This window comes from Hyposmocoma kahamanoa, unplaced genomic scaffold (genome assembly GCF_003589595.1).
Source record: "Hyposmocoma kahamanoa isolate Upper Pololo Valley unplaced genomic scaffold, ASM358959v1 94, whole genome shotgun sequence".
In the NCBI taxonomy this organism is placed as follows: Eukaryota; Metazoa; Arthropoda; class Insecta; order Lepidoptera; family Cosmopterigidae; genus Hyposmocoma; species Hyposmocoma kahamanoa.
The window spans coordinates 12361681-12375727 of NW_020654878.1; positions in this window are offsets into that span (position 1 = coordinate 12361681).

The window sequence follows — 14047 nt, forward strand, 5'->3', positions numbered from 1 at the left end:
CGCAGATATGTTGATTTATGGTCAATACCCGTGACCGAGGGTTTTATTCGACGAAAACTAACTCTGCTCGTGCTCTAATTGAAATCTTGTATCGTGACGTTACCTCCTTAAGGGACCGTATCTTCAATGCAGCACCGAGCATAACGTTCATCAGGGTGAGGGTATACTATCGATCTTCATTTGCTTCTACAATGGCTTGTCTTGCCATATTGGAAAAAATAACGGCGGTCACGCACGGGTGTGTAATGAAAAATATAACAACAAATAATCTATTTTTACTTGGTATAACAATATTTGATATAATTTATATGGATATAATCACTCATTGAATATACGCAATAAGAGGTGTAACAACAAAAGGCATAATTTCAATGTATATAATAAACCTTCAATATAACAAACATTATATATTTCGATCGAATGACCTGATAGTGTAAGTATTACCAGTATAATATATTAAATAATATAACACATTGTTTTATTTCACAAACAGTTAAAGCGCCTAAGTGAATAAATTAGCAAATGAAAGAAGGAAGTATGTTTAATTACATGTCAAAAAACAATACACATCAACTCATGTCCATTGAAAATAAAGTTTTCATACCAAAAATAGGATTTCTCATCGAAATACCTACTGATTTCGCATCGCGCTTACTTACTAGCGCTTCGCGAGACGATATGGTCGCAGTTCTAACTTAACCTAATCTAACCTAAGGGAAGTATCAGTCCTATAAGATAATTTTTGTATTTTCGATCTAATCCTCCTCGCTGCGTTCGTCGTTGCACCTAAAACACACAGGGATTATATTTACAATACACAGTGAATGTTTATATAAAATGTACATTATGACATCGGTACATTAGATCGAAAGTTGTTATATCAATCATCTATTATACTCAATTACCTTTATATCGTGCAAGAATATGTCAAATGTCTGTATACCATACATTAATTATATCCACTGAGCGTTATATCGACCAAAAATATGTCATTTATTGTCATACACATACAAACTGCTCTGTTACTTTGTACAGAATTACCATCATTCTCTTATTTTACTATGCTAAGACCTACCTTCATGAATCATAGGTGAGCTCTTTGGCAACTGTGCCACGGGAATTCCACATCTGATAACGGTTTACTGCTAGTATTTTTAATATGCAGAATTTGATTGTTATTGTTTTTGTTTACTTTTAACTGTATTTTGCCGGAATGTTAGAACCCACGGCACACGACGAATCATCCAATCGATGAACGAAACGCAAGATACGGGTAAGGATTGAAAAAAAAGAGGAACATATTAAATGGAGAATAAAGACAGAGCCACGGTTTTGATAAATTATATTCATGGTTGGTCATAATATATAGCTATGACAACGGCGAGAGATCATTTGTTTAAAGATTTTTTCAAATATATACATGCTTGACCATGTCTATGTGCAGCCAGAAACAGTTTGGCAATAAAAAAGAATATGCTATTTTTAGTCTCAGAAAAATTAAGTATTTATTTAATAAAATTATCGTGTTCGAAGATTCTGGGTAATAAGAAAAACCCTGTTCCTATTGAACACCACATTTACTTTATTGTAATCATTCCTGACGTTATTACTTTTCTTATTTTTATCTTGCCTACTGTTATTTAACTCACTCCAACTGTAACAATCAAAAATTTATTATTTAATTTGCGAAACCTAATTTTGCTGTCCATTATAATTTCCGCGAGACCGGGCACTTTTTGTATGGGTACAATAATATTTTCGCTAAAATTTGCAAATTTAATTTGTTTTGTACTAAAGTTGTTTTGTTATTACGAGTATGATAGCTGAAATATGGTCGCAACATTTTGTTACGCCGTATTCATGTTGCTTTCAAATCATTAAATAAAAAGTGGTGTTATGAAATGTAAATATATTATGACTTTCACACTTGCAAAATTTTTAAGGAAAGTTGCACAGACAGCCAAAGAACGCGTCTCGTTCAGAATCAAACGTATAGACCGTTTCGAATTCCGAAATCCGAAAACGAACTAAAGTTCAGAACATAGGAGATCGGATAACCAAATTGGAAAGGAACTGGACAGGACGCATTATGAGGTATGGTTATGATAAATGGAGTAAAGTGACAACCAAGTGGTTGCTGTTATGATACATCCTGCAGCGAGATAGGTAGGTAGATAGGATGTTAGGGATGTTGCGCGCCGTGTATGGATGAAACAAGCTCAAAATTGTGGGGAATGGCAAAACTACGGGAGCCTACAACCAGAAGTGCAAGTGGAAGTCGGGCTGTTAATGATGATGATAATATAATTTTCTCATTAACTTCCCGCATAAATTTGATTCTACCATGTAATCTTAAATTTTCGTTCTAAATAACAATTTAATGGTGAAAATAAAAATCCATCTTACCATTTTGTGCGACTTTATTTCTTGCTACAGCTTGATACAATGAAAACGATTAAATGACGGATAATAATTTTTAACAAACCAAACTGGTGCTCAAACCAAGTTCTACAAACTACGATTTACCCCAAGTGAGTAATTTCTTCGTCATATTGTAAATAGTTCGTATAATAAATATTGTGAAAGAAAAACACACAGACATATCCTTGTTAGATGTATGTCTATTAATTGTATGTAAATACACAATGAACAAAACTTTTAATAATATATCACTACTGAAATGTCGGGCTGTTCCAAATATCAACAAAAGCACATTAGTTTCCGTTGTCGTTGTTTGATGGACATCGCAAAGGGCTTCAAGAATTTTCCAATTCATTATCCACTCCATAAAATATCGTTTTTTCAAATTGAACTTGACAGGTAAGTATGTATTATCAATTTAATACAATTATTCAAAAAAATACTCATCATTTCTGTAATGTTCAATACATATATAATTTAATTTCAGATTTTTTGTTTCCAAGTTATTGTAAGCCTCTTCCACACCATTTCGAATTAAGACAATAAATGCATTGTGTCTGGGAGATACGGTTTTAATTCTCATTTGAAACGAAATAAAAAAAAAACCATACATTCTGGTACTAAGTAAATTGGAGTCGAAGTTGTTACAAATTGATTTTTATGGCATGAACCTTCCATAAAATTTAATATAGATGTTCATTCTTCTCCTAGCATCGATAAAATTCAATGACTATTTATTCCCTAAGAAAATTTACAATTACATTATAAGGAAATAGTTATATTTGAGCTCATTTCCTAAGATAAATAAATGTTAAAGTTCAAATTTCACTGGAAGCTCACCGAGGACAGTGAACCTGCCATGTTGTGCAACACGGACTAAATTTGCCAGAAATTAATCTCGTTCGCGTAGAAATAGCTATACAGGTGCTTCGCAAACTCAAGAGACTTACTAATTTGCTGATTTGACTTGGTAAACCAATAAATATTTCTATTTCAAAGGTCTACTTACCATGGTATAATAATATAAGTAGTGTAAATCCATGCAAACGTAGCAACGCGGCTAACATTTATGTTTGCATGGATTTACTGTATGTGTATATGTGTAACGTGATATCGCCATCTCTGAGCTCCCGGGTTCCATCCCCGGGCCGGGAGAAATATTTGATTGGCCTACATTTATTTCTCTGGTGAGTTTGGGTGTACAAATTCAAATTCAAATTCAAATTCAAAATAATCTTTATTTCATAGGTAAGCATTATCACACTTGAAATCGTCACAATGGTTAAAGGCAGATTCCCCTGAGAAGAATGAGCAAGAAACTCTAGGGGTTGCTCTTTGTAAATAACATTTACAATATTATTTTTTTTATTTGGAACATCAGAGATCGAGACTACCTCCATGAGCTAAACGGGTTACTACCACGGATTTTTGTCATCCAAGTACGCAGAAGTTGTATAATAACCTTTACTATAAAGTTTTTGTTTCACTATAGTTTTAAACCTCGTGAAAGGCAAATTTTGTATATCAACCGGAATCTTGTTATAGAAGCGTATACATTGCCCCTTAAATGATTTTTTGACTTTGTGAAGACGACTATCAAGAAAAGCTAGTTTATTTATATTCCTCGTATTAATGTTATGTCTGTCACTATTTTTCATAAATAAATTACTATTCCTTTTAACATAAATTACATTTTCATAAATGTACCTACTGTGAGGCTAGTGAAAGAATGTTAATTTCCTTAAACTTATCTCTCAAAGATACTTTGGGGCCCAGATTGTAAATTGCCCTAACTGCACGTTTCTGCAGGACAAAGATTCTATTGATATCGGCGGCATTACCCCAAAGCAAAATGCCGTATGTCATTAGACTGTGAAAGTAGCTGAAGTAAACCAATCTAGCGGTTTCGACGTCTGAAAGTTTCCTTACTTTTTTAATCGCGTACACTGCAGAGCCAAGTCGTTTTGATAACTTACTTGTATGGGGACCCCATTGCAATTTACCATCTAACGTTATACCTAGATATACAACTGTATCCACAAGATTCAATTTTTCGTTTCTAACTACAATGTTTGTAACCGTCTCTCTAACATTGGATAATGTGAATTTCACACAATTTGTTTTTTTCTCATTAAGAAGTAGGTTCTTAACAGCAAACCAATCAACTACTTTAGATATAGCATTGTTCACATCGTCGTAGGAACATTGGTGCCTTTTAACTTTAAATAATAAGGAAGTATCATCAGCAAACAATACTATTTCATGTTTTATACCCTCCATAAGGCTAGGTAAGTCATTAATATAAACTAAAAACAAAAATGGGCCTAGAATTGAACCTTGAGGGACACCCATGCTAATTGCAAATCCTTACGATCTCGTACCGTTAACATCGACCCTCTGTACCCTACCACGCAAATACGATTTAAGAAGGTCGAGATCACGTCCCGCCACACCATAATGGCGAAGTTTCCTGACCAGTGTATCATGGTGCACACAGTCAAAAGTTTTGGAAAGGTCACAGAATACACCAATAGCATCATGTGAGACTTCCCATGCATCAAATATATGATTAATCAACTCGACACCAGCGTCGGTTGTAGAGCGACCCCGAGTGAAACCAAATTGTTTAGGAGACATTTAGTTATTACTATAAAAATGTGCACACATCTGATTTAGAATATTTTTTTCAAATATTTCACTGAGAGTTGGTAGTATTGATATAGGTCTGAAATTGGTGGGGTCAGAAATACTACCAGATTTGAAAAGTGGAATAACTTTACTTTGGTTCATGCGGTCAGGAAAGACACCATCATCAACACATTTATTAAAGACACAGGCTAAATAAGGCGCAATACAATCAACTATAGAACTAATTACTCTGACTGAAAGACCATCAAGATCAGCAGTATTTTTTATGTTTATAGGCTTAAAGGCTTTAACAATATCGTTTTTTGGAAATACGTGACGGAACCTTAAATTAGTGATACTAACTGCATTATTTTCTTTTAGTAAGGATTCAGCGGCGGTGGGAGATAAATTTAACGACATAGTAGTCAAAATTGGAATGTCAGTAAAATAAATTCAAATATTTTAGCAACTTCTGCATCTGTGTTTACAATTTTATCATTAAATCTTAGTTGAAAATCTAAGTTACGAGGTTTGACCCTTCCAGTTTCGCTGTTTATAATATTCCAAGTCGTTTTTACTACATTCGCGCTGCTTTTTATTTTATTATTTATAAACATTGCTTTGGCTGCAACACAAACACGTTTAAACATTTTCGAATATTTCCTAACAAAATCATTAAAACTGTTACTAGCGTTATAAGTCCTTCCATCGTAAAGATCATATAGTCTTTGTCTACTTTTGTGAATTCCCACAGTCGCCCAATCACTAAGTTTCAATGAATTATTAATAGTTATGATTTTGGACCTAAAAACGTTATCACGTTCACTTTTGACTATGTTGAAAACTGAATTATACAATTTATTGGGATCGTTAACGTACGGAAGTTCAGTTAGTTTAAGCATTACATTATTTCTATAAGCTTTAAGTCGACCATTGTATCGGAACACATGTGATATCCTTTTTTGGCATTTTGTCAACAGTTATATTAAAAGTGGCCAATTGACCGCAGTGATCATAAGTTAATTTATTTATAATAGATTTATTACTAGGTACGGCGTTAGTATAAATATTGTTTATACAAGTGGCAGTAGTAGAAGTTATTCTAGTAGGCACCAAGAAAAGATTCACAAGATTATAAAATTGGAAAAATGATATGAGCCTACTGCTAGCACTGGAACCTTCTAATAAGTTAACATTGAAGTCACCACAAACAGCAATATATTTATTTGGATTATTTAATTTGCCTAAAACTTCATCTAATCTTTTTTCAAATAGTTCGTAAGATGAATGAGAGGGTCTGTACACGCTTAATATAACAAGCCGTTCTAGCTCTATGCAGGATATCTCTATAGTCCGCTCAATAGATAGACTCACAATATCTGTACGTTCTTTAAATTTTAAATTATTTTTAATAAGAATTAAAGAGCCGCCATGAATAGCTTTTTCTCTGCTGAACGAACTAGCCACCTGGTGATTGTTGAAGCTAAACATGAACAGATGTTTTGATAGAAAGTGGTGTTCAGTAATACACAGAATATCAATATTATTACAGTTAATAAATAATTATATTTCTAACTCATTGCCTTTCATGCCTTGAATATTTTGATGCACCAGGTTTAATATACAATTTATTTTATTTCTGTGTGTTTTAGGTTGGTTTTTTACTGTTATTGTGTTGCAAGAGTATCTCTCCGTTGTCTTATTAATTAATTTAAATAATTAGAAGTTGAATTATTTTCAACAGAATGATTATTGTCAGTAAACTGACCTATGTCAACGGGCTGCTCAATAGAAGCAGCCGGTCTGGTAGCCAATGATTTGGCTGAATTATTAATATAATATAATAGCAACTCTGCTATCTGTCTCCTAAAATAACTAGTAAGATAATACCTATCTTTAGTGAAATAAAAATATTTACTAATAAAATTATTAGTATCCATAAAATGAAATTTACTATAATGAAATGTCAAGCTGTGTAATGTTCTATTTAAGTTATGCCTCAAATTATTTTCACTTGTTGTGAGGCTATTGCTGAAGGGAAAAGCTAACAAAATAATTTCTTTTATATTAATTAAATTATTTAATTGTGAAAAATATTGTATTAAATCTTTTTTGTTACATTTTCCTCTTCTGCCAATTAAAATTATTAAAGAAGTGTCTTTGTCAAATTTAGTTGACAAAATACTATCTAATATTTTACAGTATGTTGCACCTGGCATGCAAATATTTGTTAATTTTATTCCTAGGTGGTTAAGTTGCAAACCTATATTTTTTACCCATTTCATCACTATACATAACAATATTTTTTTGAATTTAATTTGACCAAGTTATTGACAAAGAGGTATTTATTGATTCTAAACCACATTCCTGCAACAACAATAAGGAGGGATCAGTGACACACACAGACAGGGAGGATTGTGGTTTTATTTCTTTACAATTGCAAACTTGATTATTTGTTACAGACTCAAATCTGTCATTATTATATCTACATAAATCTAATAAATTATCCATAGCCTGTGTGTGCTCCTTAATCTCCTGTTGCGCAGTTTCATATTTCTGTGTTATTAATTTTAATGAATTTGTTACACTAAGTAATTCTGCCTGGAGACGCTGTGTGTCACATTACATACACATAGCCACGCCTATTTTTCTCAAGATTTTGAGTACAATCACTCAATTCATTCAACAAACTTTGACGTTCTTTTCTTAATGATATATTTTTACAAAATGCTGCATTTTTCTTTATTAATTTGTTTCTGGTAGATATGTATTTATTAATTTTAATATAATATTTTTTAAATTTTTTTTTACTACAATTTAAAGCTGTTGAATTAAATGAGTGACTTTCACAAGTCAGATCTATGGTGATTGATTCTGAAGAGGAGGGTGGTACAGCACATACTATTGAGGGAGCACTGCTGACCAGCTCATCAAATAGGGACTGCGACTGTGTTGACTGTTGTTCGTCCCTTGCTTGTTCCATAATAGTTATTTGATTGTATGCGTCTCGTAGGTCACATTCTAATGAAGAAATGCGTGCAAGGGCTCGTACTTTGTGGTTGTTTATGTGTGTGCCCATGGCACCCGTAATATAGGGTTTCCCTAGTGCAGGGCTAACAGTGTATGCGCGTTAAAAATGAAAAAAAATGTTGTAACTTTGTATGTACAAACAGTTATATTCTTAAGTATAACTTTAGACACTAAATTGCATTGAGGCTTACAAATACATTATCAAAACAGCTTTAGCTCTGCAGTGCAGACGCAGAATCCGCTTTACTGGTTTATTTTAGCTGATGATTTTAGTACTACCTCCGAAATACTCCGAATTTAATAGAATCTTTGTCCTGCAGAAGGGTGCTGTTAGGGTAATTTACAAACTGGGCTAACGAGCGCCTTTAAAAGATTAAATTATCTTTTAATTTATTTTTAGGATTAAATTTAAAGACATTAACATTACTTTCCATTTTAGAAAATGTATTTTACGTTAGGAGAAGTATGATTTTTTTTCCTGAAAAATGTGAAATACAATATTAATACGACGAGTAAAAATTAACTTGCTGTTCTTGACAGTAGTCTTCACAAAGTCTCAAATTAATTTAAAGAGGTATGATTACGTTTCTATAATACGCAAACATCGCAACAGATAGAGTACTTACATATTTACCGTATCTTCAAAGAAAGTAATATACATATCGTCGGGGATACTGCAAATCAGCGTATGTAGCATTGGTAATAGGTGCGTATCTGCAATAAAACAAATTTTATAGGAGAGGGATTTAACGATATTTTAGCGTACTGCATCAATGGGTTGAAGGGTGGGTGCTAACTACGAGTGAGCAAAGCCAAGCTAATGTACTTACAACTTTTCATAATTTATTAAAAAACACCACGTAGCTATTAAAACAAAACAGCAAACCCAAGTCAAGAAAAGGCGCCAAAAACAATCACGTTTAAATTTAGAATTTAAATATAAAACTAAAACATAAAGATACTATAAAATATATGTATACAAAAGAGATTTTTTATTTATTATTTTTTTATTTCAATGGCTCCGACTTTCATTTTTGCACAGTAAGCATTAATTTATGTTGTCTACGGAATAATAATAATAGGTTTCCGTAAATCACGCTAATTTGGTGGCCACGACATTTACGCGAATTTGATTTGGTCATTAAATTACTGAAATAGAAAATTATGATCCAATGCTTATTACGCGTAATTGCTATCCCCGACGATATGGACTATCTAAATCGAAAAAATAGTTATTAGATGGATAGAAATAAACATTATAACAATCTCAGTACAGGGTACTAAAACAACCGACCTCAAAAGTTCGTGGAATTTTATCTATTTGTCAAGTTTTATTGAAATCGGTTACGGGAAAATGCGCCACCGTATTTATACCCTAGTTTGCTACTCTTAAAGGTGGAATAATTTTCTTCAAATTTAAATGGGACCACTAAGGTGCCCTCTTTCCAATAAAAGATTCATCAAAATCAGTTCACAAATGCCGCGGAGTTATCGCGTAACATACGTGCATACAAAAAAAATACAGTCGAATTGAGAACCTTCTCCTTTATTTGAAAGTCGGTTAAAAAATATTAATAATCGGAAATCACGGAATTACTGTGTTATACTATTTGTTTTATTGAATATAATGATGTTTTTATTACCATGATATTCATAATTATTTATTATTTTTATTATATGATTAATTATAGATGCCTAGGTTATTTATTAAACTTCGTATATGACTAGAACATGGAGGAATAATAGTTTATTGCGATGTAATTTATTCTTGTATATATACATTATTCATATTTTTATGGGTATATTATAACTAAACAATGGCTAATCCTACAATTTATTATCAAAATTGCAGAGGGCTCAGGACAAAAACAACAACTTTCTTGCAAAATTTAAATATGAACAATTATGAAATTATTTTGTTGACTGAGACCTGGTTAGTACGAGGAATATCTGATAGTGAATTGTTCGATGATAGCTATCTGGTGTTCCGGCGGGACCGCGACTATGCCCTTACTAAACAATCTATGGGAGCTGGTGTCTTGATAGCTGTGCAACGCCAACTGTTGTCTGATTTTAATCTTAACTGGCAATCCAGTGCACAAGATATATGGGTAGCTATATCTCTCCGTAATTCCCGGCGCAATATTTCTGTCAAACCTCATTTGTGTGTACTGTATTTATGCGAGTAAAATAAAGGTAACTCTTTCTTTGTTCAAGTAACTAATGTTTCAAATCGGCTCATGAGTGCTGTGCAAAGCAATAAATTAGACGAGTTTGCTTGTCTAGTTTATTGGGTGATTTTAACATGAGTACTATCTTGTGGGGGCCGTTCGAGATTGGCTTTGTCAAATGTAACAAATACTCACATCTCAGATTTTATTGTCGTTTTATATGAATGCAATCTACGACAATTCAATAATCACAAAATAGGTATAATGGTATTTTGGATCTTGTTTTGTGCAATGATTATGTCTCAATTACTGCATACAGTAATGAGTATGCCCTAACCCACTAGTGGAGGAGGACAGTTTTCATAAAAGTTTGATTATACAGCCATCGTTCATTGAATTAGACCCACAAAAAATCGAAAAACGTACAACGTTCGCCTACCAGTGTGGTGAGTATAATAAAATCGGCCACTATTTGTCTAAAACAGACTGGTCAACCATTCTCAACAAAGGCAATGTGGAAGATGCTACTAAAATATTTTATAATGTAATTAACCATTTTCGTGAAAGACTGCAAGTACCCTCCTTGGTATAACTCTGCTTTAAAAAAATTATAAAAGAAAAGTTTAATTTTTTTAAAGTTTAAGATCTATGGTAACAAAAGTGATGAACGTACTTTCTATTTTTTACGTGATAGGGTTAAGAAAATAGAGGATAAATGTTATAAAAACTATAATTTCTACGATGGAATCTGCTATTATCAATAATCCAAAATTATTTTGGTCTTACATCAAAAGCATGAGAGGTAGCAGTTCTTATCCTGCAACTATGAAGAACCTAGATCAAACTAATGATACTGGTTTAGGCATTTGTGAGCTTGTTTCTCACTTTCGTACAACTTTCTTGAAACCGGATCCTAATTCTATTTCTAGTATACCTTGCACCATGTGAGTTGTCCTCAATTGAAGTGACTAATATGCAGGTTTTTTCACTTCTTACAGGCCTCGATCGTAATAAGTCAGTAGGCCCTGATACCTTCCCTGCTACATGGTTAATAAAGTGTGCCCGCGAACTTGCTACACCGATCACTATTTTATTTAAACGATCAATTAATGAAGGTGTCGTGCCTACTATATGGAAGTCAACATATATAACACCCATTCACAAGAAAGGATCAAAAACCAATATTGAAAATTATAGGCCTATTTCTAAATTATGTATACTTCCTAAAGTCTTGGAACGAGTGGTGTTTAATAAACTTTAAGAGTCTATTAAGTCAAGTTTATACTACAACAACAAGACTTTCTTCGAAGTAGATCCGCAGTCTCAAATTTAATAATTTTCAATGAGTTTTTGACTCATAATATGGACGAAGGTAATGAAATTGATAGTGTGTATACAAATTATAGTAAAGCATTCGATCGTATAGATCATAACCTTCTACTATCTAAATTATTAACGCTCGGTATACATGGTGATTTGTTTAGATGATTTACATCGTACGTTTTGTGTAGGTCTTAGTCGGTAGTACTCAATGGCTATGCTTCTTCATGGGTTACTATTCCTTCTCATATTCCCCAAGGTTCATTATTAGGTCCCCTTTTATTTGTTATATTTATTAATGGCATTGGATCATGTTTCGTTAATTCTAAATTTTTACTATTCGCGGATGACATGAAAGTCTTTAAAGTTCTTAATTGAGATGCGATTCTTTTACAAGAGGATCTAGTAAGACTGGACAGTTATTGTACAATTAATAAACTTTTTAATTTTACTTACAGAATAAAAAAACTGTAATCTTACTAGAAACACCTCTGGATCAGATTTGGGAGTTATACATGATAATAAGCTATTGTTTGATCAACTTATTTCTTATGTACACGATAAAGCATACAAAGCTCTAGGATTCATCATTCGTACCTCAGAAAGGTTTAAAAATATGAAATCCCTGAAACTTCTTTATTGCACTTATGTTCGTAGTCACCTTGAGTGCGCATCGCAAATTTGGAATCCCTACTACGATACTTATTCTAATAGCATTGAAAAAATACAGAAGAAATTGACTAGATTTTTAAGTTACAAATTTAAACTGCCCCATTTGGAGTACATACACCGTTGTGAAAAATTTCATCTATTACCTTTATATCTGCGGAGAAATATAGCTGATACGTATTTTCTGCTAAACATTGCACAGAATAGGATCGATTGTCCAGAGCGCCTCAGTAACATTATACTCAAAGTTCCAGTTAAGAAGTTTCGTAAGAATAATTTGCTTCATGTTCATTAGTCGCACTAATTTTAGAATGAATAGTTATCTATGACATTATTTAACCAACTCAATGACGACTGTCGTATAGATCTTTCTGTAACAGCGTTATGAATATAAAAACTATTATAACTAATAACTTATTTTCAAGTGTCTGATAAAGTGATTGTTGTGTTCTCATAGATGTGTTACTTAGTTATTTATGGTAGTGTTATTTTCTTATTTGTATAATTGTCATCTGATTATTTATATTTAAATCCATATTGGTAAAGTAGATGGAAACTCCCTAAGATAATAAAATAAATTAAAACAAAACAAAACAAAACAGAGCAGAGCGGAGCGGAGGAGAGCAGAACAGAGCAGAGCAGAGCAGAGCATGGTATGGTGTAACGGGCTTGTGTCCATCAAATACTCGCAGACTGCAGCCTTACTTGCGTAGACGTGTTTTAGCTTTAATATTCTTTGACCGCAAGAGAAACCGCATTCGCAGTCAATCTTGTATACTCCTGCATCCTGAAAGGAGTTTTGTCTGTGTTATTATGTCTCAGGGTGCAGTGCCCGTCTGCTCTTTGCGATTTAAAGGTCTGAGTGGCACTGCAACTACTATGGACAAATGTGTCGCTTACCACCAGGCGCACAACTTGTTCTTCCCGTCACTTGGTATCATAAAAAAAAACAAAATTAAGAGGTCCTAAAGAAAGACACTCAAGGATATCCTTAACTGACGAACGTATATGAGAGCATTGACGGAATCATGAGATAAAAATGTGTGTCAGGATCATCGTTTGTTATCTCTGCCTGTGTCTATTCAAAGGAAAAGGGCGTGAAGGGTAATTATATATATACATATTGTATTATACTAATGAATGTGAAACAAAAACCTCAGGGGAACATGTTTGCATGTTTCAGGATTTATCGACTGTTTTAAAATATCTACGTCCTGTTTTAAAATTCAGTTTTGGTTTTAATTAAGTTTAAGTTTTAAAATTGAAAACAAAACGTAAATATTTTAAAACAGTCGGGAAATACGAAAATATATACCCCTGATTTTTTTTTCGAAATGGCGCTTTCGACCTTTCGGACGACAGACGATATCCATATGTAACTTCTGCCTGTAACCTGGATGTATAAAATTCACGGTCTTAATCTGTTTAGATATTTCAGGTTGTTTCTATCTATGATATGTAAAATAAATATTGTAAACGATAAATATGAACCAATGTCAAAGAGAAACTTCTAGAGTTACTTACTCATTCCTCGCAGGGGAGGCTTTACGAATAAGTAGTAATAAATATTTAACTATTTCATGATTTTATGTCTGACATTACTACATATGAAAGAAGATAATATTATGAATTTGAACTTTCAAGTACGTGTACATAAGTACGCTCAAGGGCAAACTTATATACATTTGTGTTTACTAAAGTATGCGATAATGTAAGTGTATTATTAAAATAATTTATACAAAGACCGAACACAAAGAAAACTTCCTTCGATCTGTAGGCCTAGCACGAAAAAACGCGACTTGCGCGAG